General features: G+C 36.1%; 1 protein-coding gene across 5 annotated transcripts in view; it reads left to right on the plus strand.

The window, feature by feature from the left end:
* Window positions 1-26,764, plus strand: part of LOC115219158 (calcitonin gene-related peptide type 1 receptor) — a 320,899-nt gene that overhangs the window by 143,218 nt on the left and 150,917 nt on the right. The gene's annotated exons all lie outside the window — the stretch shown is intronic.

A 26,764-nucleotide genomic window follows, 5' to 3' on the forward strand; every position in this document is an offset into this window, starting at 1 on the left:
AGACTTTTGCTTAATGCAAAGGATCTAATCAACTTTTTCATACTATTACGTACTTATATCTATAAACACATAAACATAACTTATGATTCCAAAACTTATTCTGCAACACGGAATTTTGTCAGCGAACAGGTCGCGGCCTGAAAGCGACGAAAATATGTTGGCAAATTAAATTTAAATGTTGAGGTGAATTTAACGGTTTTTTGTGTGTTTCTTAAATGGCTTATAAACACCTTCCACGCTGCAATTGTTTTCGTTCCAGCACACGATCTCAGATCGGGTCACTTGCTATGCAAGTACATCTCTGTAAACTAATATTCTTCTCTTTTAGAAACTAATAAATGCATCCCCGACACACACATAAAAAATCGAAGCTCTTTCAAGATATCTTTCAATTTGATTCTATATATTTCCCAGAACATTTTCTGTCTTCTGTAAAGTGCATCACAAAAGACAGGTAGTTATTGAAAAACAATTGTTGACAAATTTAACTTATCAGACCGTAATCTTGAATCTGCTGTTTGCACACACCTTTTGTATTCTCATTTAATCCATCTATGTGCCTTGCACAGCTAATTTCGGTCAAAGGGATTAGCATTAGTAGTTCTTTTAGTGATATATGGCAAAACAATGCCCAGAACATGACAAACCTCTAACAGAATAAGTTCTTGAACAACTGGCACTTCAATACCTAGCGATCAACAACAAATTATATTGTGAAGTGTGTACTGTTTTTGTACTGTCAGACAAAACGTTGCATCGCCTAATATCCTGCTTTTTATGCACTGTTTGCAAGTGGGTAATCAATTTTCAATGCTTCATTACTTCATTTAACATATAAGTTACGTTGTTTACTGCTGATTACTTTGCATTTATATAATCTGTACACCGGATAGCTGTTTACATTTGATGATCTTTGAATCATAAATTAACTTTAGTTTCAAAATTTATCGTGACATTTTTATCATGAAATTAAATGAAGACACTAACTCAGCATACAGTCAACAATTGAAAAATAGAAACGTATTATTATCTTCCCACAAGATTGATTGCAGTATTTAATCGCAAATATTAAATTTCAGCTGAAAAATTGTATCTAATGTAAATGGGATTAATTATTTTATCAAATTTCATTGAAATTTATATGAATTTAATTCTATTAAGTATCAGTACAATTATTTAATTTCAATTTTTTCTGTTTACCTAGGTTTCTTAATTGCAATAAAAAAAAATTCTGTCAAGTTGCTAATACATAAACGACAAAGGGTATGACAATCCTGGCAATATTCGAACTCGAATGCACTTCTAGACGGGCTCTTGTAGGTTTAGTAGCAGCACCACCTCCATTCACATGAGGAATGCTCCTAGTAAAAACTGATAAGTAGATTTTGTAAATTTGTTAGTCAATGTTTCTCCCTTTTTTATATTTTTTTTTTCCAATTGTAAATTTTTGTAAAATTATGAAATATTTCAACTTTTCATTTGTTTGTGTTTTAACTGAAAATGAACAGTATTTTTTCTACTATGGGTACAAGGCCTGAAATTAGTTGGGAGGGGGGGGCAGTCGATTAGATCTACCTCAGTACGCAACTGGTACTTAATTTACTGACCCGGAAAGGATAAAAGGCTTAGTCGACCTAGGCGGAATTTGAACTCAGAACGTAAAGCCAGACGAAATAAGGCTAAGCATTTCGCCTGGCATGCTAACGATTCTGCCAGCTCGCCGCCTTGAAAAGGAACAGTGTTATCGTTAAAAACATTCTGGTCGAGACATTTCTAATTAATTTGTATGATTGATTTGCTTTTAAGTGGCGTTTAAATTTATCAGCATATCTCTATTTAGAAACCTTAGTTTTAAATCTCGATGAGATGCTTTTAAGATGTGTCACAAAGTGGCTGGAAAATACTAACACTGTTTTTTGCTTTGATAATATAGTTTTGCAAAACCATTGCTTTTCTCTCTTGATGTAATACTGAACATCAATGAAATAAAGTGACGATTGTACATCTGAATAACAATATTTTAACTGTGTAACGCAAGGGTGAAGAAACACCACTATATTTGCTAATTTTATGAGACCTTTGAGACCCTTAAATATGCCCTCTGCGAAAAGCATGGATTTTCTTTTATAAATACATTTGTATTTATTCCGTTTTTCTTAAATTCTTGAGAATCATCAAACTATCAACTTGCATTTTAATTTCCTATTTTAATGTTTCTGATTACATTTTCACAATAAATGTACTTAGATCATTTTTATATATTTTAACTCGACCTTCAGATTACAAAACATTGGCTTTTTGTCCCTGTTCAAATGGGTAAAAACACGAATAATATGCTTATTGCAGTTAATAATAAAATGCATGTTTCGGTGATATTCCCCCCGAATGTATCAGCACACACACATGTATATATGAGTCATTCTTATCAAGTTCACTTTGTAGAGGAAATTAAAGATTTCATTCAATATTGTCAGAGTATGGAAATGTTTATCCTTGCCCAGGTTCAATTGTAGAATTGAAGCCACATTGCTACTTAACGAAACACTCTTTATTGAATTCCCTATCCTAAACGTCATAGCGTTTTAAATCTCATAGCAACAGAAACAACATTATCAGTGATAAAGTAGGAATTGGTAGACGTTTGAGATAACACATTAATGGTAAAAGAAGATAAATGGTATTCGAATCTTTAGACTATGAGCTACGCAAGCATTAATTCGCTCTCACTATATTCTTTCTTTCATAAACATTTATTCTCTCGACAAATTCAGTAACTTTTAAATTAGAATGCTATTATATACTTCTCTTTTCTGGGAGGCATTTTCTCACAAAATGACTACTTATTTTAAAACCAACACTACAAGAGTATCGTCTACAAGTGCTAAACAGGAACGAAGAACAGTTGTTCGTGCAGGTGAACTTGACACTCGGCTTCTACCTGACTTTTATACAATCTCCTTGAACATTGTAGCATATAGAAGTAGTACATAGTAATACTGGTAAATGACGTTATTGCGTTCATAAATTGTGCCTTCCATCGCTTATTTTACTTCACTACTTACCAAGAGTTTACATCGGTTATTTGACAGATGAAGCGCTGTGTACTGTCAAGTACCAACCGTTCAGAGAGATACAGTAATTATAGTGAATTCTGTTGGTTAATGAGTACGATCCAATTTATATTTCTTTAAATGTTATAATGTTTGTGTGATATATTTGGCGCCATACTAATTGTACTACAGTAAACGGTTAAAAAGTTCAATTCACGATCTCGAGGTCTCGGGATAGGCATACTGTATGACATCTTACGCATGTTTCTACTATAACCTCTGATTGACCCAAGTCATGTGTGAGTGAAATTTGGTCGATAGAATATGTGCTGCATACCGTTTGACAGATTGTGCTTATAATGCAAAGGCCTAGCTTTGACACATAATGTTTCTCAGATTCTCTTAAAGGATTCCATGCATCTGCAATGCTCAACTACTTGCACGTAATTCAATGACTAGGCAGTCCTGTTGATGGAGCAACTGAATACTCATCATTGAAACCGACACATTCACTTACAATTTTCTTAACTATACCACAGTAACTGTAGACCTTTTTTCACTAAAGAATTTTGGCATTCCGTAGCCCATTATTTATATGAATGAAAACGCATAATAATGTCCCTACCGTAGCATTTACACACAGGACAGTTCCTTCACAACCAAATTTATATACGTAAACTATCAAACCAAAATAAGAACTACATCAGACTATTACACGAGGTTAACTTTTATTCCAGTATATACGGTATTTCTGTATGCTTATATATTGTGTCCGCACGCGCATGCGTTTGTGTATCTGTCTGCCAGTCTGTGTATGTTTGTGTATGTATATTGCATATATGTAAATGTGTATATCTGTGTGTGTAAAAGACGAAGATATGAATGCAGATGTATTAATATTCCTTTCGATAATTAATTTGCAGCCGTGTATTTTTTTTACTTTTTACTTTATCATTAAATTGTCATACAATGTTTTGAAATCCTTCTAGCAGTTGATAATTCTTTGCAAAAACTTTAGATCCGTCATGTAAAGGCAGTTGTTGACTGACTTATTGTGTTCTCTGTATCGATATCTTGCGTCATTTAACAGCTTAGTGAGGAAGTGGTGAGAGATTTACAAAAGCGAGGAGTTGATAGAGAATCACCTTGAAAAATGCGCAGTTCATATCGATGCCGCCAACATTCACAGAATATGTCTAAGAATTTAATATCAAGATTGTCATTCAAAGCTTCATACTATTTGGCAGAAAATTATAAATAAATGTAGACATTTGATACACGCCCAAGCATTTCTCAATTCAGCTACGTGGAAGGTTACCAAACGCTTTTGTTGTTGTTTTTGTTGTGGTTGTTCTTAAAATTATTATTATCATTATTCCGTAGTTTTATTTTTATATCGTGCTTTCACTTCACTACCGAGCGCAGCTCTGTGTGCCTTGGGTATGTGCTGTGATTTGTTGTGATGCTCTGATGGTTATTGTATGAAAATTGTTCTGCGCAGTATGTGTGCAGTGCCTAGTAGTGCAATTTTCTGTATGTTATATGTGTTTGTAAGTCCTGGTGTTTTTGTTATGTATTTGTCTGAATATTTTTTTATCATGCCTAATGCACCTACTATGATAGGAATTGTTTCTGTTTTTAGATTCCACATTCTGGTCACCTCTATTTCCAGGTCTTTGTATTTTGAAAGTTTCTCCATTTCTTTTAGAGACACGTTGTCATCTGCCGGTATTGATACATCAAGTAGAAAGCATTTTTTTTCTTCATGATCTCTGACAACTATATCTGGTCTGTTGGCCTTAATTTCTCTATCTGTGTGTATCGGCATATCCCAGAGTATGGTTGCTTTCTCGTTTTCTGTGACCTTTTCTGGTGTGTGCCTATACCATCTTTTTTCTGTTGTTATTCCATAATGTTGGTATAGCTTCCAATGTATGTAGGTTCCAACTCTGTCATGTCTGTGAATACATTCCTTCTTAGCCAGGACTGGGCAGCTAGAGATAATATAATTTATTGTTTCTTGTCCATTTCCACATATTCTGCAGTTACTTGTTATATTTCTTTAAATTACATGTTTTTGGTAATTTCTGTTGGGGAGGCTTTGGTCTTGTGCTGCAATTAAAAATCCCTCTGTCTCTGCTTTGAGTCCTGAGCTTCTCAACCATTGCTGGGATTTTTCTTTGTCTATTTCTTTTGCATTTAGTTTAGTCCAGTATTTACCATGAAGGGGCTTTTCTTGCCATCGTTTTATCATGGTTCGTTGCTGTTCTATTTTTAGTTTGGATTTCATTTGTTTTATAGCTTTTGTTGTTTCTTTATCTTCTTCTTCCTCCTCTAATAGGTGGTATTCTTGTTTGTATTTGTCAGCTTCCTTAAATACTGAGAACAGTTTTTTGTTTTGCTCGTGTATTGCCGCTATTTGTATCAGTTTTCCTTCCTTCTGAAGTAGATATTTTTGTAGTCCTATGGTGGTTATTTTATAGTAGTTTTCCAGCAGTATAAGGCCTCTACCACCTTCTATACCTTGTATATATAGTCTTTTTATGTCAGATTTTGGGTGATGCATCCTAGATCCTGTCATTATTTTTCTTGTTTTCCTATCTATTTAGGTCAGTTCATTTAGTGTCCAGGTTTATGCTGTTTATAATTGATGTTGTTGTTTCGTCTATTTTGATTTTTGGGAGGTATGGTCGGTGGTCCATTTTGAGCTCTGTGGTTTTCAGTCCTTTGATTATTTTACTTTTTAAATTATCATAATCATTAGGCTCCCCTTCGTTGTTTCCAGGTTTTAGATTTGTGTCGCTTTCTTTCTTATTTATATGTTTGTTTGCCGTGTTTTGGCTTGGTGTTTGTCGTGTGTTATTATGCATCCTTACGGTCTGGGTTTGTTGTTTTTTGTTTACATGGTGTTTGTTGGGGATGTTATGTTTGTCTTCGTGTTTTACTGTTTCAGTGTTTATATTATTGGGCATTGTTGTGTGGCTTCTATCTATATTTTCCTGGTGTATTTTTTTTCTTTTAGATGTTCTATTTCTATTTCTGATATTTTTTTGCGTTGAGAATGTATCTTCGTACGTTGGCTAGTTTATTAGGGTTCATTGCTGTATCCAAGTCTATATTTATGTTATTTTCCTTCCATATTTTATATGTATGTGTTGTTGTATTTTCATTTTGTGGGTAGAGCACTGCTGTGAAGTATGCGTGTAGGATAGAAATGTATTCCTCACGTGTCCATTTATGTCTTTTGGGTTTTATTTGCGGGACATGAGGAACAACGTCCGGCCCATTATTTTGACGGTCGTCATTTTCGTAGGGTACGGTCCGTTCATTTCTGTTGTCACATTATTTCGCACGTGTAGTTTTTCGTACATTTTGTGTTGTAAGTTTAAAGTACGTACCTCCCGATTGTTATTCTTGGGCTGAATAATATCGGTGGTATTTAATTTCTTCGTAGTTCCTTTGTACATGGTGTTTGGGGTCGGGGATGATCTGGTGTTGATGGATTGTAATGTATCACGCATGTTTACATGTGTTGTGTTAGAGGTGGAGATGATATCGAGTCAAAATACATCATTTCGTTTCGAAAATAGTAATAAATTTTTATGAGTATTACTTACTCGGATACAGTCCAATCCTTTGTTAGTAAATCTTTGGCTCCATACAATGTCCTTGTTTTCGATGTTTGTGGATAGATTTCGGAGCTCTGTTTTATCGTTCTTACATCTTAAACGTCCCCCGTTGTTATTATTATTATTATTATTATCATTATTATTATTATTATTTTTAGTATTATCATTATCATTATTATTATTATATTATTATCATTATTATTATTGTTATTATTATCATTATTATTATTATTATTATTATTATTATTATTATTATTATTATTATTATTATTATCATTGTTATTATTATTGTGAGTGGATTTGGTTGACGGAAATTGAAAGCCCGTCGTACACAAACTATGTGTATATTTGTGTTTACCCCACACCATTGCTTGACAACAGGTGTTAGTTCGTTTACGTCCCAGTATCTTAGAGGTTCGGCTTAAAAAAATAAGTCCTGGGGTTGATTCGTTTTGTCTAAAATTCTTCAAGGTGGTGTCCCAGCATGGCTGCATTCTAATAACCGGAACAAGTAAAAGATAAACGTTAAATGCATACATCCGTAATCATATTTTTAATCAGACATAGTATGTTTAAAAATACATTATCCTATGCAGTTTCTCTAAGACAGTATTTTTGTAGCATGTCCAGTGATCACGTAGCAGAGTCATCGATTGTTTGCCAATGACGTCAATGGTATTGGTACTGGTACTAGATACTGTTGGCCAGGGATTATGGGTAACTGGAGTTACTGGGGCTAATGTTAAATATATGCAGTTGATGTTAAAAATCTGGCTTTACTAGATGATTTGGAGCTAATATAATTCATTTAGCAGACACCTTGAAGGGATTCTAAGATTCTATAATGTTTTATATATATATAAGTGTTAGTGGCACCTTGGGCAAGTGTTTTCTACTATAGCCTCGGACTGACCAAAGCCTTGTGAGTGGATTTGGTAGACGGAAACTGAAAGAAGCCCGTCGTATATATGCATATATATATATATGTATGTGTGTGTGTTTGTGTGTCTGTGTTTGTCCCCCTAGCATTGATTGACAACCGATGCTGGTGTGTTTACGTTCCCGTTACTTAGCGGTTCGGCATAAGAGACCGATAGAATAAGTACTGGGCTTACAAAAGAATAAGTCCCGGGGTCGAGTTGTTCGATTAAAGGCGGTGCTCCAGCATGACCGCAGTCAAATGTCTGAAACAAGTAAAAGAAAAAAAAAGAAAAGAAATATATATAAATGGAACAAAAATGCAATAGAGGGCATTAAAACGTTCGGACAGGTAGACGATACAAAGGCGAACAAAAGGTCTTTTAAGATTGCGTAAAAGTTGAAATAACTAACAACTAAAGCAATAAAACATGCTGCTATAAATATTCAATTTACGACAAGAAAATTGATTTAAGGCGATTATGGATAATTATAGAGAAAATGTATTTGATAATATATATATATAAGAACAGTCAAGTTTGTTACTTCGGTTAAATGTTGCAAATATAACAGTCAAATAGCTAATACACATACCAGGGTTAGTTTGGAATTTAATAACGAAAATTTGCGGAGACGAATCAACTGAAGTCACTGTGGCGACAATGACATATCTTCTTACTGCCTACGGAACAGACAATTTCTGACATGTTTTATAAAATTCTAGCAACAACGCCATCTACAGCTATAACAGCAGCGTTCGTAGTAGTAGTAGTAGTAGTAGTAGTAGTAGTAGTAGTAGTAGTAGTGGTGGTGGTGGTGGTCTCAGCAACAACAATTGCAACGACTGCCATAGCAACAGAAACAAGAAAATAAGTTTTCAGGCTGTAAATTCTCACTGAAATCTTCAATAATAATAATAATAATAATTATTATTATTATAACAACACCAGCAACAACAACAATAATAATATCCAACGCAAAATACTTTCTACGTAATCTCAAGTTTTATAACAAACACATAATTTTCTTATGGTTTCTTAAACATTCTCTAGAACGACACTATGTGCAAAACCAAATATATGACACCCTAAGCATAACACCAACTTAAACTTCCAACTTTTTTGTCTCTTGAGGTTTCTGGGTGAGACTTGGAGCCAACTTGTACAAATTGTAATGCAAAAGTCAAACATAAAATAACGACAGACCAAATAGATAAAGGAATGGACAAATATGTAAAATATTAAAATAAAATATTAAGCTAATGGAGGACTGGAAGGAAACGGTAATTACCATTCCATTACCAGCGTTATTGAGAGTCTTATAAAATCGCTTCACAGACAATTTGATGTGTACGACATAAAAGCCTTTCCGTGACCGCTCAAGCAGCGGCTAGAAATAGCAGCCAAATCTTCCTCAAATTCCTTCCAGCATAAAATTATATATATATATATATTATATATATATATATATATATATATATATATATATATATATATATATATATATATACTTTATTTAAAGCAGCAGAAAATTCAACAAAACCTGTTACTCTAAGTTTCCCGTTGCCGTTCGTCGGACAGTTTTTGACGAACGGCAACGGGAAACTTAGAGTAACAGGTTTTGTTGAATTTTCTGCTGCTTTAAATAAAGCATATTACTCTACCACTGGTATTTGAATACTCTTTTTTCCACCTTGTTTCACATTTATGTGTTTACTCCGGTATATATATATATATATATATATATAGCATACAGAAATGGGACAAGAATGCAAAACATCCAAACAGTTAGGTGATACAAAAAAGGGACAGCAAAACATCCAGACAGGCGACACAAAGAAAACAAGGACGGCTCATTCGGAGTTTTCTTTCCTCAGTCGAGTTCCAGATTATCTTTGCAATTTCGGCTGGTTATACTCGATATTACTCCAATCTGGCCAGCCCCAAGGAAAAACTAAGCTAAGAGTACTAGATTCCTTGGAAGAAAGCAGCAAATGTATACGAAAACAAGGACGGGAAAAAAACGGAGAACTGGTACACAAATACAAATAACAGGGCATTAACAACATGTTTCTTTCGACAAGGACGAATTAAATTAAGCTGCTGTGTGTGGAAGTAAAGCCTTGTGGCAAGATTTCCAGGCAATGTAGATGTTGCACGGATGGTAGTCGAACCAAGAAAGAAAGGTCAGAGGGGTAGAAGAATTAAGGAGGGGCGAGAAAAATTCTCCTCCTCCCATCCTACTCATACCAAGCTCTCCATCCTCTACTCCCAATTCCTCCGTCTGCGCAGGCTCTGCAGTAATAACCATGACTTTGAGACTCAGTCTCAACTCATGGCTTACCACTTCATCCTTCATGGATATCCCCTCACCACTATCCACACAGCTCTTGCCAGAGTCCGTTCCGTGGACCGTGCCTCTGCTCTCTCTCAACGCACTCCACCCCGCCGTTGTCCGTCTCCCGTTTCCCCTCACCTACCACCCCTCCAACGCACCATTCTCTGAGCCTTCTGGCAACTCCTGTCCGACCCCTCCACCTCGCAGATCTGCCCCAACTTACCCCTTCTCTCCTTCAAACGCGCATAGAACCTGCGTGACCTCCTGATCAAGTTGGTAAGGACACAACAAACAGATGATGAAATTTTGGCAGTGATCCAGGAATTTTTATGGATTCTTGAAGGATTGTTCATCTGTTATATCTACTTTACATGAAGTATTACAATGTTACGTTCTTTGATTATCTCCCTTAATAACACGATCATCGTTACCACGTAACCTATGATGGCGTTGCTGTTTCTAAAGTTTATTTTCATTTCTCTATTAGTAATTTTACTTGCGTATCTATCTTAAAATGAGCTGCTTGGCGGAGGTCTGCGGTGGATGACATGACAAGCCTTGACTATTGGGATCGACTCAAAAAGCTCAGGTTTTGCTCCGTCCACCGCCGCTATGAGCTCTATATCATCTGTATGATGTGAAAATATTCCATCAACATTGCTCATCTTTAAAATTCGTCAGAGGCTTGGGCCCCGTGCCATCCGCCCACTACAGAAATGTTCGTGTCGTATCACAACACTATGACAGAACTATTTCACCTCAATTGGCCCTACTCTCTTCAACATTGTGCCAGACACACATAAAGGAAGAAAGTGATTTCACAGCATTCAAACGATCCCTAGATGATTACCCCCAACAAATACCAGATAAACCAACCACACCTAGATATGTCTCTGAAAACAATAACCCTCCGCTTGTATGGGTGACGGTTCCCCAGAGCTGGCTGTGTATCTCTTCCAAGTGGTGCTATTAAATTAGACATGGCCTGAGTCAACTTCGGCCGAAACTTATCTAAGTAATCTAATCTATGCTGTAACCTTTTAATCAAAGCATGACATCGTTGGTAGAGGCTGATATCTTAACATTTCTGATGGCCTTAAGTATAAAAGAAAATTATCAAAGATTTATATAAAACTACATTAGGAGTATGTCTATAAGCTCTTGTGTTTAGACCTGCGTTTTAATAAAGCACTCCGAAATTAGAAATATCAAAACTCTGCAACAATCTCAGTCCCATGAATATCGGATAATGGATTTTCAACTGTGTAAAGAAACTAATTGTGGTTATCGTAGTTTTGACGATGATTGTGGTGAAAAGCAGAAACAGCGTTGATGATGACGATGATCTAGATAAGTATGGGAGGAGGATAAAATAGTATCTTTGTTATGTTTTTGCTGGTGTTGGTTTGGGAAATTGGGCGATTTTCAGCATGCGCGTATATGAGTGTAAATGAGCTGCTTGGCGGAGGTATGTGCTTTCAGAGTTCTTTTCTAGCTACAAGAGTGAAAAAGAGAAAGCACCTTTTGACGTAAAGGGATGCAAACTCGATGCACCACTTTACACTAAGAGGAATATGCATTCACACGAATATACACTCACACATTCACATACATACATGAACCTTTGGTTCACCTTTTCTAGAACCTCCCCGGCCTCCGGTTGAGCAGTGCCCTCCCCAAATGAAGCTGTTCAGACATCTATGCAGCGATCGAATCCCATTGCTGTCCTGGGCGACGAGGAGACGACTTTATATCTAACATGGGTTGCCACGTGCAGGTCACTAATTACATGCTTCAAACCCGTCAGGTTTGCATGCTTCGCCACCTTCCCATCGCCGTAGGACTTCTGAATAAAAAAAAATATATAAACAGGAGTGGCCGTGTATTAAGTAGCTTGCTTACCAACCACATGGTTCCAGGATCAGTCCCACTCCGTGGCACCTTGGGCAAGCGTCTTCTGCTATAGCCTCGGGCCAATCAAAGCCTTGTGAGTGGATCTGGTAAACGGAAACCGAATGATGCCCGTCGTGTGTGTGTGTGTGGTGTGTGTGTGTGTGTGTGTGTGTGTGTAATATAGACTTTCACTAACACGATTATGGCTGAAACTAACGTCACCACCGATGAAAACAGAACTACTTCACCAGTAAGTTATTTACAAGTCAATTTTGTGAGTAGAACAGTAAAAATCTGAAAGACTTTTCTCAAGTTCCTGATGGGAATTTTTCTGTGTTAACTACATCACAAGGATGAAGCCTTGTGTCTTTGTTGGAAATCGGGTCCCTCCTCAGTGGAAGATTTATAATAATTAAAAAACAGAAAAGACATACATACAAATATACACACAAATACATACGTACTCATACAGTCATACACTCATAAAATATATATATATATATATATATATATATATATACAGACACACCTACACATATACAAACACACGAACACATACGTATACATATATATATATATATATATATATATATATATATATATATATATATATATATTATATATATATATATATATATATATATATACATGCATATGACGAGCTTCAGTGTAATTTCCGCTTACTAAAGTCCATCGAAGACGTTAGTCACCCCTAGGTTACAAGACTACTGCAGAAGGCCCTTGCTCTGGTGCTTCACTGTAGGATCGAACATGAATCTATGTGGTGGGAAAGAGAGTATATTAACTGCGTAGCTATGCCTGCGACTTATTCCCGAAAGTAGCTATATGTATGTACGTGTACGTGTGAGTATACACACACTTTATCACGCACATTGTCTTTGTTATGCTATGGAATATATTTACATATCGGTAGTATACACTATTTTCTTGTACCAACGAATCAGAATATACTTTCAATGCCGCTTCTAGCAGTTTATATATGTCAGTACATGAACTGCATTAAGATTATTGGTTGTTTTTGATGTGCAGGCACAACGTTTGGCTGTCTAATGTTTATTTATGGCTTTTATTGGCATTAACGTTTTGCGGTCAAATTTAACATATTGTGTGACGTGTTTATGTAATCATTTGTGTTGTGCAATGTAATAGTATTTTTATTAGCTTTTATTAATAGTGATATGGAACAAGGGCGTTGAATGCAGTCTTGTGTACATGATGGTTGGTATCGGTGTCTAGTTATTGCGAATAGGTAAAGGAAAACGTTCCTTCTTGTTTTTTAAAGTACATGTTGACTTCTTTCTGATATAGACTTCAGTAAAAAGAGCCTTCTTAATGGGTATTATAACTACACAAAGAAATATGTATTTCTTTACTGCCCACAGGGGGCTAAACATAGAGGGGGCAAACAAGGACAGACAAAGGGAATAAGTTGATTACATCAACCCCAGTGCGTAACTGGTACTTAATTTATCGACCCCGAAAGGATGATAGGCAAAGTCGACCTCGGCGGAATTTGAACTCAGAACGTAACGACAGACGAAATACCGGGAAATATGGTTACCCTATCATAAATACCATCGTACGATTATGGTATCATTCAACAAGAAATTGAATGAATGGCACAAATGAAATGGTGACAGAGACAAGTACTAAACAACAGAAATAAGTGAGCTTGTAACAAAGACTTAATTGCAATTCCATTTAAGTGATATATAAACCAATTGGATAGAATTCTTCGTGATTCTTAAAATCGGCAGCAAGATCTATAATTTTCAGCGAGATGCGACAACCGACTATTGGGACTCGTATTTTGAATTTTTTTTTTTTTTTGTTTGATCGGTATTCAAGCTACGATAACCATGTATTTTTCTGGCATATTCTACGATAACCATGTGTTTTTTTTTCTTGTATATTCATCCCATAATCTAAAATATCTAAATTGGAAAGAGATTTAGCTGTTAAGTTTAAGAAGGAGCGCAACTGCATAAAGCAGCTGTGCTCTGACTACTGAGTTCACCTTGCCAGCTTCTGCTGTGACCGCCATCACAATCAATAGGCATACAGAAATATACCGGTTATTAGAGAAAATACACATCTAGGTTAACTATACCACATACTGGTCATTCCTGAATGACGGAAGGCCATATGTGTAGCAACAGCATCCGGTTCCTTGCCATACTTCCAGAAAGAGTCAGAAGTGGTTGTCGGGGAATTTCTAATTCATCAGCCCCAATTACTGGACTCCTAATTCCTCCGATCGTGATCTCATGAGTGGGGTGCGGTTTAAAAAGACACCAACCGCTCTGCCTGCAACATCAGGGACGAGCTGATAGTCAAGGTTAAGGGGATGTTAGAAGATCTTCCCAGGGACGCAGTGAAGAACACATGCGCCAGGTTCCAGAACCTTCTTGAGGTCGTGGTGGAACCTGCGGGCAACTACTATGATTAAACTACTATCTCCCAGCCATAATCGAGTTAATATCTTTTGATTTTTTTAAAAGTATTTTTATTTTTTGATAGGATATTAAGTTTTCCTTTCCTTCTACGCAAACTGTTAAATTTAGTCTAATTTAGCCGTTACTTGTATACTTCTGGTAGTCACTTGTGAATGGGATGTCAACTACAAACGTAAGCACCTTCATCGAAGATATTCTCTGACTAATTTTGAACTAAAAAAAAAGTTGGTTTCAAATTCCAGAGAAAATGATAAAATGAAACGAAATGGATGTTTTAACTAGAAATATAAAGATTCTTTTCAGAGATAGCTCAAATTTCAAAATTTGTCTCTAAAAATATTCCAAAAGTAACGTGGGAAATTATTGATATACATAATGCTTACAAAAATATTTCTCTAGAAAGCAAGGAAATATTTTGTAAGTAAAAGCACTTAAGATCCATCATCAAATACTTTTAATAACTAATTTTGTAATTTGAGATTTAGTTTGAGAAATTTTTACAAGCCTATCCGTTTGATTCATTTATGGACTTTTGATTCATTTTATCAGTTGGCATATCATTTTATTTGATTTGATTTTAGCTCGCAGCCAGTGAGAAAATTGTCTTTGGTGAAGGTTTCTACTGGAAATCCCAAGTAGACAGCAGAAACATGCATATATGTCAGTTTTAGGAACTTTGTCTCTCTTTCTTTCTCTACATATAATAAGACAACGGGGATTTCAGAAATTCGTCAGAATTTGTCAGAATTCACGGATAATCAAGACTAACAGAATGTAAAAGAAAAAAAATTGGATTTAGTATTCCGTTATTCCAATTAGTATCCAGTTATGAGACTGGAGACTGGAGAATTAGTATTCACAACGTTATAAAATACAAAATGACAAAGCTTCATGTAAAACCAGACAATACTAAATAAAATTTTCCACTAAACTTTTATTTATGCCAAGCCATCAGGCTTGGCATAAATACTAATATAACCATTCCGGTTAAATAAATACATATAACGAGAGAGGATGGAACTCATACGATCATAGTGATAAATTATACAGCAAGCTGTCAGGCTATCAGATAAAACATTCAAGCGGAGGATTATGAAGACAAATTGTCATCTAAGTTCCAGTTCCCAGATCTATGGTTACTTGACAGGGTGGCTAACTGACAGGTTTAGGGAACTAAAGATCTGTTGTATAGATATATACTCGTGGAGATATATGTATACTTAAAGATGAGGTGGAAATTTTGAAAGAGATGACAGTCTACAGTTATATTCTTGGAAGTGTCATTCATAGGAGAAAGAAAAAGTAGAAAGAGAAAATTGAGATATAGTTAAGATTTTGAAAGGTGCAGAATAAAGCTTTAAGACCGATACTAGAATTATGGATCAGTATTATCGGATCATTTGAAGCTGAAAGTAAGTTATTAGTTAAGAAATAAAAAGCTAGTTATACATGGGCAAAAAATTCAACGGGAAGAATTAGGATGTGAGGGTCATTTTAAATAGAATTATCTGTGATAAAGTTGAAGTAGCACAAAGAATGGGAACACTATCTATAATACTATCAAAATTAAGTATATTACCTAAATGAAATTTTCAAGAAAGTTTTATGGATTTGGTAGGAACAGCATTCGTTAGGCTGATTAATTACATCTGACCTGCATCAGAGAATTTCAAGCTACCCCACCCACTTTGTATAGAAATGTAGTACGTATAATTGAGCGCAAGATGCTCCAAGGTGTCCTTTTATTATTAAAGGTATGAATGTGGTTCTGTATTTTAAATTGGAATTTACATATAATGGCACCAACGTAATAATGAACCTTATCACATGTTTTAACAGAATATTATAAACGAGAGTTAATCTTATTTGCTGCGAAGTAGGCTATCCCAATACGTAGATATACAGGGAGAAGTCTAGACGTCTGAGAGAGAGTTGATAGCGGTCATCCGAACGTGCAACATAACACTATTCTTATCTGCGAATTATCATTTGCCTATTTAGCGTTTGAATTTTTGTATGGGAACATGGCATATATTTCACCATGCGATTGATAGCATTCTTACTCATATGCATGCAGTTATAATAGTTAACATTTCCAAGATGAGCTATATTGCTACGTCTATACATTTGTGAATACAGCCCACTGTCCTAACGCTGTCATTATAATAGTTTGTTTGAGGAGAGAAAATCTCTTCGTTCGAGGAAAATCTGGAAACGCGTGCATACACACACACACATACAATCACAACACACACACACATACACAATCACAACACACACACACAATTACAAAACACATACACACATGCACGCATGTACATACAACGTATGGTGGACTCAGTTTCATGCTAAAATCCATGGGTAATGTAAGGGAAATTGCAATAAGTTAGCTACCGTGATGTGTGTATTTCGAAATCCCGTTCAATCTTGTTTCAACTCGTGTATTCTCATCTAAAATGGAGACAATTACCAACGCTTCCTTGTGGTATCTTGAGCAATTATGAACAATCCTTTTACATGAAACCAATGTTTGCTCTGTAAATCCACAAAGAAAAGATTAACTGTGTATGTGTGTGAAAGAAAATTTTCTTAAATCAAAAATTATTAATTGTTCTTTAAAATATTTAAAACACAGAATAACATGAACCTTTTAGAAGTTTTCATTTACAGGTTCCAGATCCGCGAAGTGTTTCGTGCAGTATACATGTCAAATTCATGAAAGCATATGCGGTGTGTGTGCGTGTGTATGTTCATGTATGCGCGGGTGTGCAAGATCGTGTGTGGTGATGGAGGCGTACGTGTTTATATGTCTGTGTCTGTCTGTGAACGTATCCGCCAATGTCCACTATTAACATAGCCAATTCACTGGATCTACCATAAGACAGAGAGAAGGATAGACGACTTTGTACAAATATTTGTATCTTATTGTACACATGCACACATATATTGATACTTATAGATAAATAGACATTCACTAGACAAAACTTTCCTCTCTACTCTCACCTTCCTCTTCAAGTGATACATGAAGAAGTTGATGAGAGATTGACCAGAGAAGAAAGTGTTTGTCTCTAGACTTTTCAGACGCGTCCACCATACACATTCTTTCGCCATAGCCACGAGTACGATGAAAATTGCTCTTCCTTCCCGTTTCAAAGAAGGAGGCGCCACAATATTCACGATAGACTCGGTTGAGAAACCGACTTGTCCCACACGCGATAGCAATCGTTCAACATAGGCCCACATGTCGGAAATGGTTGGACACTGTACCAGTGAGTGCAGGGCGGTTAGATAGATAGATAGAGAGAGAGAGAGAGAGAGAGAGAGAGAGAGAGATCTGTATTCATACATACACACACATATCTATATACACTGATGCATTTCACTTAATCGCACAAGAAAATGCCTGCAGTAAGTTCATCCAATAATTTATCTACGTTCACATATACACACACATGCGGACACAGGCACACACACACACACACACACACACACACACACACACACACACACACACACACATACATAAGCGCATGCGCTCAGATACATATCTATCTTTATCACTTCCTTTCCCTCCCCATGTTCCTGTTTCTCTCTCTCTCTCTCTCTCTCTCTCTCTCTCTCTCTCGTGCCTTCTCTCTACCTTTCCCTCTCTTTCTCTTTACGTAAGCATCTATATATTAAGACACACAACGACATTCAATCTACTCTTATCACTAACTGAATTACATGTATTCTTTATTATGTGCCGGATGTGATATAATCATCTTACAAGTAAGCAAGCTATTCTAGTACACACGAATAGATGTACTCAAGTAATTATCATGCCATGATTTCAATTTAATTTGGAATGTCATTGAATTTTCCACTGAGCCATCATTCGAAACCTCAAATGTCTTTCTGGTGTATTTTCTACTGTGATAAAAAGTTTTGTCGTCTACGTCGAATTTTGTTTTTATTTTATTTCATTTTCTCTCTTTACTCTCTTTTACTCTTTTACTTGTTTCAGTCATTTGACTGCGACCATGCTGGAGCACCGCCTTAAAATCGAGCAACTCGACCTCGGGACTTATTCTTTTGTGAGCCCACTACTTATTCTATCGGTCTCTTTTTGCCGAACCGCTAAGTAACGGGGACATAAACACACCAGCATCGGTTGTCAAGCAATGCTAGAGGGACAAACACAGACACACAAACACATACACATGCTTATATATATATACATATATACGACAGGCTTCTTTCAGTTTCCGTCTACCAAATCCACTCACAAGGCTTTGGTCAGCCCGAGGCTATAGTAGAAGACACTATCCCAAGGTGCCACGCAGTGGGACTGAACCCGGAACCATGTGGTTGGTAAACAAGCTACTTACCACACAGCCACTCCTGCGCCTATTCTGTGTTTTTTTTTTTTCATTTTTGAGTTTGGATAATGGGGTGAGGGGTAGGACTGCATGTAGATATGACTGTGTGGTTAAGAAGGACGCTTCTCAAACATACGGTTTGGAGTTCAATCCCAGAGCGTAGCATCATGGAGAGTATTCTAGTACAGCACCGGGCCGAATAATCCTTTCTACTGGAAACAAACCGGTTTCAAATTTGGAGGAAACATCGACCCCAGTGCGTGACTGGTACTTATTTCACCGACCCCGAAATGATGAAAAGCAAAGTCGACCTCGACGGAATTTGAACTCAGAACGTAGTGATGGACTTGTCGCCCGGCGTGCTAACGATTCTTATTACTTTATTGCCCACAAGGGCTAAACATAGAGGGGACAAACAAGGACAGACAAAGAGTTTAAGTCGATTATATCGACCCCAGTGCGTAACTGGTACTTAATCTATCGACCCCGAAAGGATGAATGGCAAAGTCGACCTCGGCGGAATTTGAACTCAGAACGTAACGGCAGACGAAATACCGCTAAGCACTTCGCCCGGCGTGCTAACGTTTCTGCCTGCTCACTACTTTACCGGGCCGAATAATGCCTTTTAGGTGAATTTGGTAGACGAAATATACATTCACCATAAATACACGTCGTGCTGAAATCAGCACGATGTATATTTATGGTGAATGTACATTGTAATGTGATGATTGACGATTTAAAGTATATTCTCACCATATTGGCATAGAAATGTTTTTTTCTTTTGCCCTTGTTTATAAATTGCATATATATATATATATATATATATATATATATATAGAGAGAGAGAGAGAGAGAGAGAGTGAGGGAGAGAGACAGAAAGAGACAGGCAGACAGACAGAGACAGAAACAGAGAGAGAGAGATACATATATTTATATAAAGATACACACACACATATACATACATACATACATACATACATACATGCATACATACGTACGTACATACATACATACATACATACATACATACATACATACACACATACACACATACATACATACATACATGCATACATACATACATACATACATACATACATACATACATACATACATACATACGAACAAATTTTAAGAAACATGATAGCGCAGGCCGAAGGAAAGAAAACATAAGCCTAATGAGAAGGTGACTTGATTGTGGGAAAGCCTTTGACTTTATTCCTCCATTGATGGCTGTTGAAATCTCTGCACTTGGCAAAATTACCTACTTCCTTAGTTGATGTCGTCGAGGGATTCACAAAGGACTTGGCAATAATTCTCATTATTACAACTGAGGGCAGATCGATCGTCTCCAATGTTATAAATATTTTGAAGGGAATATTCCAAAGATATAGTATTTCAATACTTGTTTCTTTTATCATTAAATCCAACATAATATCTTTTACAAAATTCCAATGGCTACATACTATAGTCTGCAAGAGATATCCGTGAATCCCCATAATTTTCTTAAAGATCAATGCTAAAAATGTTTACGATGCCGTTGGTAACATTTTCAGCTGACATAGGAATAGAATTTGTCCAAAAGAAGTCTGTGTATTTGATTGTTGAATGCAGGAAGTCTTTTCCAAATCCAAAACCAAGGGCTTCTCTATCTCTCCTGTTCCACACAAAGGATTACTACAAACATTTAGGTTTGTTGAAAATATATCATACGAAGGTGCTGTGAATATAGATAGAGATCCGAGAATATTACACCAGACTTAGAAAAGCATGGCAGTTTGTACTTTAATCTTGCAACAAGACCATACCCACAATGCATTTGCAGTTCCAGTGCTAATGCCAACATGTGGGATACTTGACCGGTTTGTGGAAGAAATCGTCTCAACAAACAATTAAAACCCGCAAAATTCTAACATCAACCAGAAACTTCCATAGAAGCTGTGATGTCGATAGGCACTACATAAGAGATGAAAGGGGTAAGGTTTTGAGATCAGTGCAGACAGTATCACTCAGGCAACACTGCTAAACAACAGCAGCAGAAATAAATATACAACCCTAATACTGAAAATTGAAGAGTACAACATCCAACGAGTCGGCAGCAAACTCCTTATGAAGTACTTTCTTCTTGGCGACCTTCCATACAACAGGAAAACAGTTAGACTAATAGGAAGATCTGATTGTGAAACACTCATCGAACTAAAAAAGGGCTTTGCACGGACGTATTTAACCAAGACTTGAAGGTGGCACTAATATCGACAAGAGGTGCAGACTTTCTTATGTCTAATGAACAAAAGAGAGAGGGAAGCCCATGTAACCGAAAATGCAACCGAAAATTTCGATTATGTCACATTTCTGTGCAAGACATCATACATGTGACCATCAGCTGCTCGAAATTGCCAACAAGGTATCACCACCCAATGAATATGATGTTCTTACCATCTGAAAAAAAAAAGCAATTGTCCTGAAATAAATATTGAGAACTCTGTTAAATACTTGCATAAACACATCAACAAGAAATATTGGTGAAACATTCCCATAAAAACTTCTTCCAATTCTAAACATAAATAACGGAATTTAATTGTTTACAACAGACAAGAAAATGTATGTACCGCCATAGAGGTCAGCTGCTCTGCTGATGTGAACATTGAAGAGAAACAAGATAACTGAAAAGTCGAGGACATTCAGAAAAGAATCAGGCAGCTAACACATATATTACAAATGCGATCTGTAAGCAGAATATTAAATATTCCAAGGATTTTCTCAAGCTCAATATGCGACATTTAATTTATTATCTGCATTCCATCGACGGAGTTTTGTAGCTGTTAGAAACCAGCTCCTTCCCACCAGGAAGACTTCAAATATTTGAAAATAGAAAACATACATACATACATACATACATACATACATACATACATACATACATACATACATACATGTTCGGTTGTGGAAATCAGCTGCCTCCCGGACACGAATGTTGTCAGAAAAATACAAGAGAAAAAAGAAGATACTTTCCTTAACAACCGTGTGTGTCAAAATTTACACTAAAATTAAAAGGAGAAAGAGAACAAGAGGTAGGTAGGTAGCTAGCTAGCTAGATAGATAGATAGATAGATAGATAGATAGATAGATAGATAGATAGATAGATAGATAGATAGATAGATAGATAGATAGATAGATAGATAGATAGATAGATAGATAGATAGATAGATAGATATCATTAAAAATATAGTATTCTTCGTAGAACATAGCTGTGCATTTTGGTTAAGTATTTATGTACACTAGTGTACTTTCCTAGCTGGTTTATAGTATTGTAATTTTTGTGTTTTTAACATTTTTGATAATCATCTTTAGAAATCGCTTTGTTTCCAATTCATAGAAACCCTGAAAAGTTTTTTTGAATGAAGATCTTGACAGATATAAAGTGTTTGGGTTATAAGTTTAATTTATAAATGTTCAGATTTAACATTTCTAAAAATATTGAAAAGACAGGGGCGTGAGTATTACTATACTGAATTTTCTTCATTTTTCCTAAAGAAAAATGTAATTTATTCGATGAACAGTTGCAGACATCTGCGTGATCTTATAAACGAAATTAGCTTTATTTTAAGTTTAATCGTGTTCGATGACAGCAAAAATTTAGTACGAATATCGTGATAAATATACTAGACAATATTTTCTGAGCGCAGAAGCTATTTAGAAGATAATAACACTATCTTTATACCTTTATGACGGTATGTATAAATGTGTGATAGGCAGCGAGCTGGCAGAACCGTTAGCACGCCGGCCGAAATGCGTAGCCGTATTTCGTCTGCCATTACGTTCTGAGTTCAAATTCCGCCGAGGTCGACTTTGCCTTTCATCCTTTCGGGGGCGATTAAATAAGTACCAGTTACGCACTGGGGTCGATATAATCGACTTAATCAGTTTGTCTGTCCTTCTTTGTCCTCTCTGTGTTTAGCCCCCTGTGGGTAGTAAAGAAATAGGTATGTATAAATGTGTAAGTTTGTCTGCTTGTCTCTCTGTCGGTCTCCTTCTCCATAACATTCGAAGCTTGTCGAACACTATCACACAAAAATTCTTTCTGTTCTTTCAACTTCATTTGAACCTCGATATATGTCCGACATCAGCCAGTTTCTATTTCTATAACCGATTTCTGCTTTAACTTTGATTTTTATCAAATGTGTGTATATCTTGCCAACTTTTGTTTTTATTACCAATTTCTGTTTTGACTTTGGTTTTTATTAAATGTTCGTATATTTTGACTCATCTTGATCATCAACGTGAGTGATAGAGCCTTCCAAATAATGCTCGACTGTGCTTTACACACTCCACCTAAAATTAATAACTGAGCTAAAAATTTCACACAATGAAATGCATTGTTAAAGCAGTTTCAGTTATTTTCGTGCTGTCATTTTATGTTCATTTCCATTCTCAATCTATTGATTTTATTACCGAGTCTACCTCCTTCAAGCACAAACTGACATTAAAATCACCAAGTATTCATTTATCTATATTATTTTCTAAACATAATTTCAAAATCACCTGCCAATTTTGCTCTTTTCCATGACTAGAGCTAACTGAAACATCTAGAAGGAATTTGACAACTTATTCTTCAACACAATAATTATTACAAAATCTAATCAACTCAAGGAACTAAAGCCACATCACTGCAGACTCTTATCTATTGCTAATTTTGTTGCTTTACTAGTTCCCTAATTAAGTTAAGTACATTACTAAAATCATTAAACTCTCGATAACACAGACGCCTCAACCTTTGACGAACTTTGCTAACACCCTATGTAAAACTTGAATGAAGAAACTGGTGATTTCCTCCAATGACCATAAGTTTGTGCAAGACTGCTATAGACTATGTTAATTACTTAGTTGGCAGCTGTTACTCATGCTACTTAATAAATGATAAAATATTATTGTTGTATTTTTCGTTACAGCAATTTCAAGATCACTGTTTAGAAATTTGGAATAAAACATTAACACTAAAGCATATTTAACAAATATTAGGAATGTTGCGAAGAAAAGTACACTTAAACCATTGCCTTAAATATACTTAATTTAAATATTGTAATATTAAATGGAAACCATATCCTTAGGTGAATATCTACATTAATGCTTTACTGACAATTTACTCTATTAAGTTTCAGTATCACAGGTACCTTAGGGAAGTAGCATACTAATAAAATTAAAGGGAAGTACAGAGACGAACAAATTTCTAAGATTTCCAAAAACCTATTTATTTCATGTGTATTCCCAAACCATGCATTATTTCAGGTCACATAGAATGACTTTCATTCAAAAGCTTAATTGGATCCCTTATATTATCAAATCTGTCAGTAACAATTTGATATATTATTCTACTTACTTTCTCTTCCAGAACCTCTAGGCTAACATATTCAAATATAATACAGCCCCTAACACTCTGAATGCTTTGAAATTAATCTGCAACACTAAACAATTATAGCCTATTCTGATAGACTATTAGCGTACTTAAAATGCAAATATTTTCCATAAAACAGGATTAATATTTTTCCCTAATCCAATTACAGCCGTGAGTTCTGAAAATATCTCTGTCACACGAATCTCCATTAATGTAGACAAATAGAAGAACGTTTTCTCAAAATCCAACACATTTTCTTTGATATTTTTGTGTAGTTTCAACTTTTCATCTCCAAAAGTATATATATATATATAAAAATGTGTTAGCTTTTTATCAACTGCACCATTTTCTTAAGTACTTTTCTGTTATATCATCCTTGGTTCAACTGGGGATATTGCCAGGGAATAAAATTCACATAAACCCTTGTCAAGATTAGCAGTTAACTATCAGTCAATTGTGCAATAACCCGCACGTCTTCAAGCACCCACTTAAAAAATTGTAACAATTTTAGTAATTGGATTTCCTTGCCCGCTTACAAAGAAGCTTTGTGCTTCATGATGCTAATGATGGCATCTTTACCTGATACAACAGTCTATCCTGACGGCCATATGAAATTTATCAGGACTGAAATTAACTACAATTTTAATACTTACCAAGCCATTTCAAAAATAGTATTCTGAGAATTCTTTATTGAATTACGGGGGGATGGGGGATGTCTAACCTGTCACGATATGAATTACAGTAAGAAAAAATAAGTCCATCTGAATTGCTGGTGCCAAATAATAATAATATCTAGCTGGATCCTTGTTTATTCCACGAAGTGGGTAACCTCTACACCATTCTTATTATATTTTATGCTTAAAAAATAATTTCCGCTGCTACGAAAAAGTATTATTTCATGTGAAATGCTACGATACTTTCTGGTGTGTACGTTAGTGTTAGAAAATACTTGATGTATTTTTGGTGAAGAATTGTTCCTAATGTAGTCTAACTGTAGCTACATCAATTTCTGTTCGAACATCATTAAATAAGAAGGCAATAATTTAATACCATATACTCTCTTTACTCTCTCTTTTACTTGTTTCAGTCATTTTGACTGCGGCCATGCTGGAGCACCGCCTTTAGTCGAGCAAATCGACCCTCGGGACTCATTCTTTGTAAGCCCAGTACTTATTCTATCGGTCTCTTTTGCCGAACCGCTAATGACGGGGACGTAAACACACCAGTATCGGTTGTCAAGCAATGCTAGGGGGACAAACACACACACACAAACACACACACATACACATATATATATATATATATATATATATATATATATATATATAATATATATATATATATAATATATATATATATATACATATATACGACAGGCTTCTTTTAAGTTTCCGTCTACCAAATCCACTCACAAGGCATTGGTCGGCCCGAGGCTATAGCAGAAGACACTTGCCCAAGATGCCACGCAGTGAGACTGAACCCAGAACCATGTGGTTGGTTAGCAAGCTACTTACCACACAGCCACTCCACTAATATTTTTTATTTGTTTTTTTATTCATTTTTAACCAAATGAATCGACTCCAGTACTTAATCGTTTTTAAGCCTGGTACTTATTCCAAAGGTGTCTTTTGTCGAACCGCAACGTTACGTGGACGTAAACACTAATATCGGTTGTTAATCAGTGGGTGCGGAAGACAAACACACACGCACACACGCACGCACACACACATGCACGCACGCACACACACACACACACACACACACACACACACACACACACACACACACACACACCACACACACATATATATATATATATATATATATATGCGAGTGAGTAAACAAACGACAGAAGGGCACTCAACACATTTATTGGGAGTTACATATTTTGATCAAAACAGTTTGATTCAAACTCTTTGGTACTCTGAGTTTCAAGCATGTCGCTAGTCTTCTATCATCGGAGTGTGAATGGAAGTTCGACTGAAGAGAGTCAATGTTACTACTGGGCGTTAGCCTGCGATTGGTCGAGAGAGGTCACACTGTATCACAGTATGACGTTGGTATTTTAGCGACAACAATTACTTGGAAACTACCGCTTGGTGAACAGGAAATCTACCACAGGAAATCGGTTGCGTGGTTGGGGGAAGTAGCATGGGAAGGTAGATATGGGAGTATATATTTATACATACGTACATGTATATGACCATATATCTGCGTGTATGTGTGCATAGATGTACATTCATGCATCCCTGCGCGCGCGTGCACACATACACACACATACGGACATGTGCGCACACACATAGATAGATAGATAGATAGATAGATAGATAGATAGATAGATCTGTGTGTGTCTGCGTGCGTGTGTTTCTTTGTGTTTGTGTTTTCCCCCACCACCGCTTGACAAACAATGTTGGTGTGTTTACGTCCCCATAACTTAGCGGTCCAGCAAAAGAGAACGATAGAATAAGTACCAGTCTTAAGAAATAATATCAATGATAATATTAAACACTGGGGTTCATTCTTTGCACTGAAATTCTTCAGGGCGATGCCCTGTCATGGCCGCAGTATAAAAACTAAAACAGGAGTGGCTGTGTGGTAAGTAACTTGCTTACCAACCACATGGTTCCGGGTTCAGTCCCACTGCATGGCATCTTGGGTAAGTGTCTTCTACTATAGCCTCGGGCCGACCAATGCCTTGTGAGTGGAT

This window comes from Octopus sinensis, linkage group LG1, assembly GCF_006345805.1.
Source record: "Octopus sinensis linkage group LG1, ASM634580v1, whole genome shotgun sequence".
NCBI classification, from domain to species: domain Eukaryota; kingdom Metazoa; phylum Mollusca; class Cephalopoda; order Octopoda; family Octopodidae; genus Octopus; species Octopus sinensis.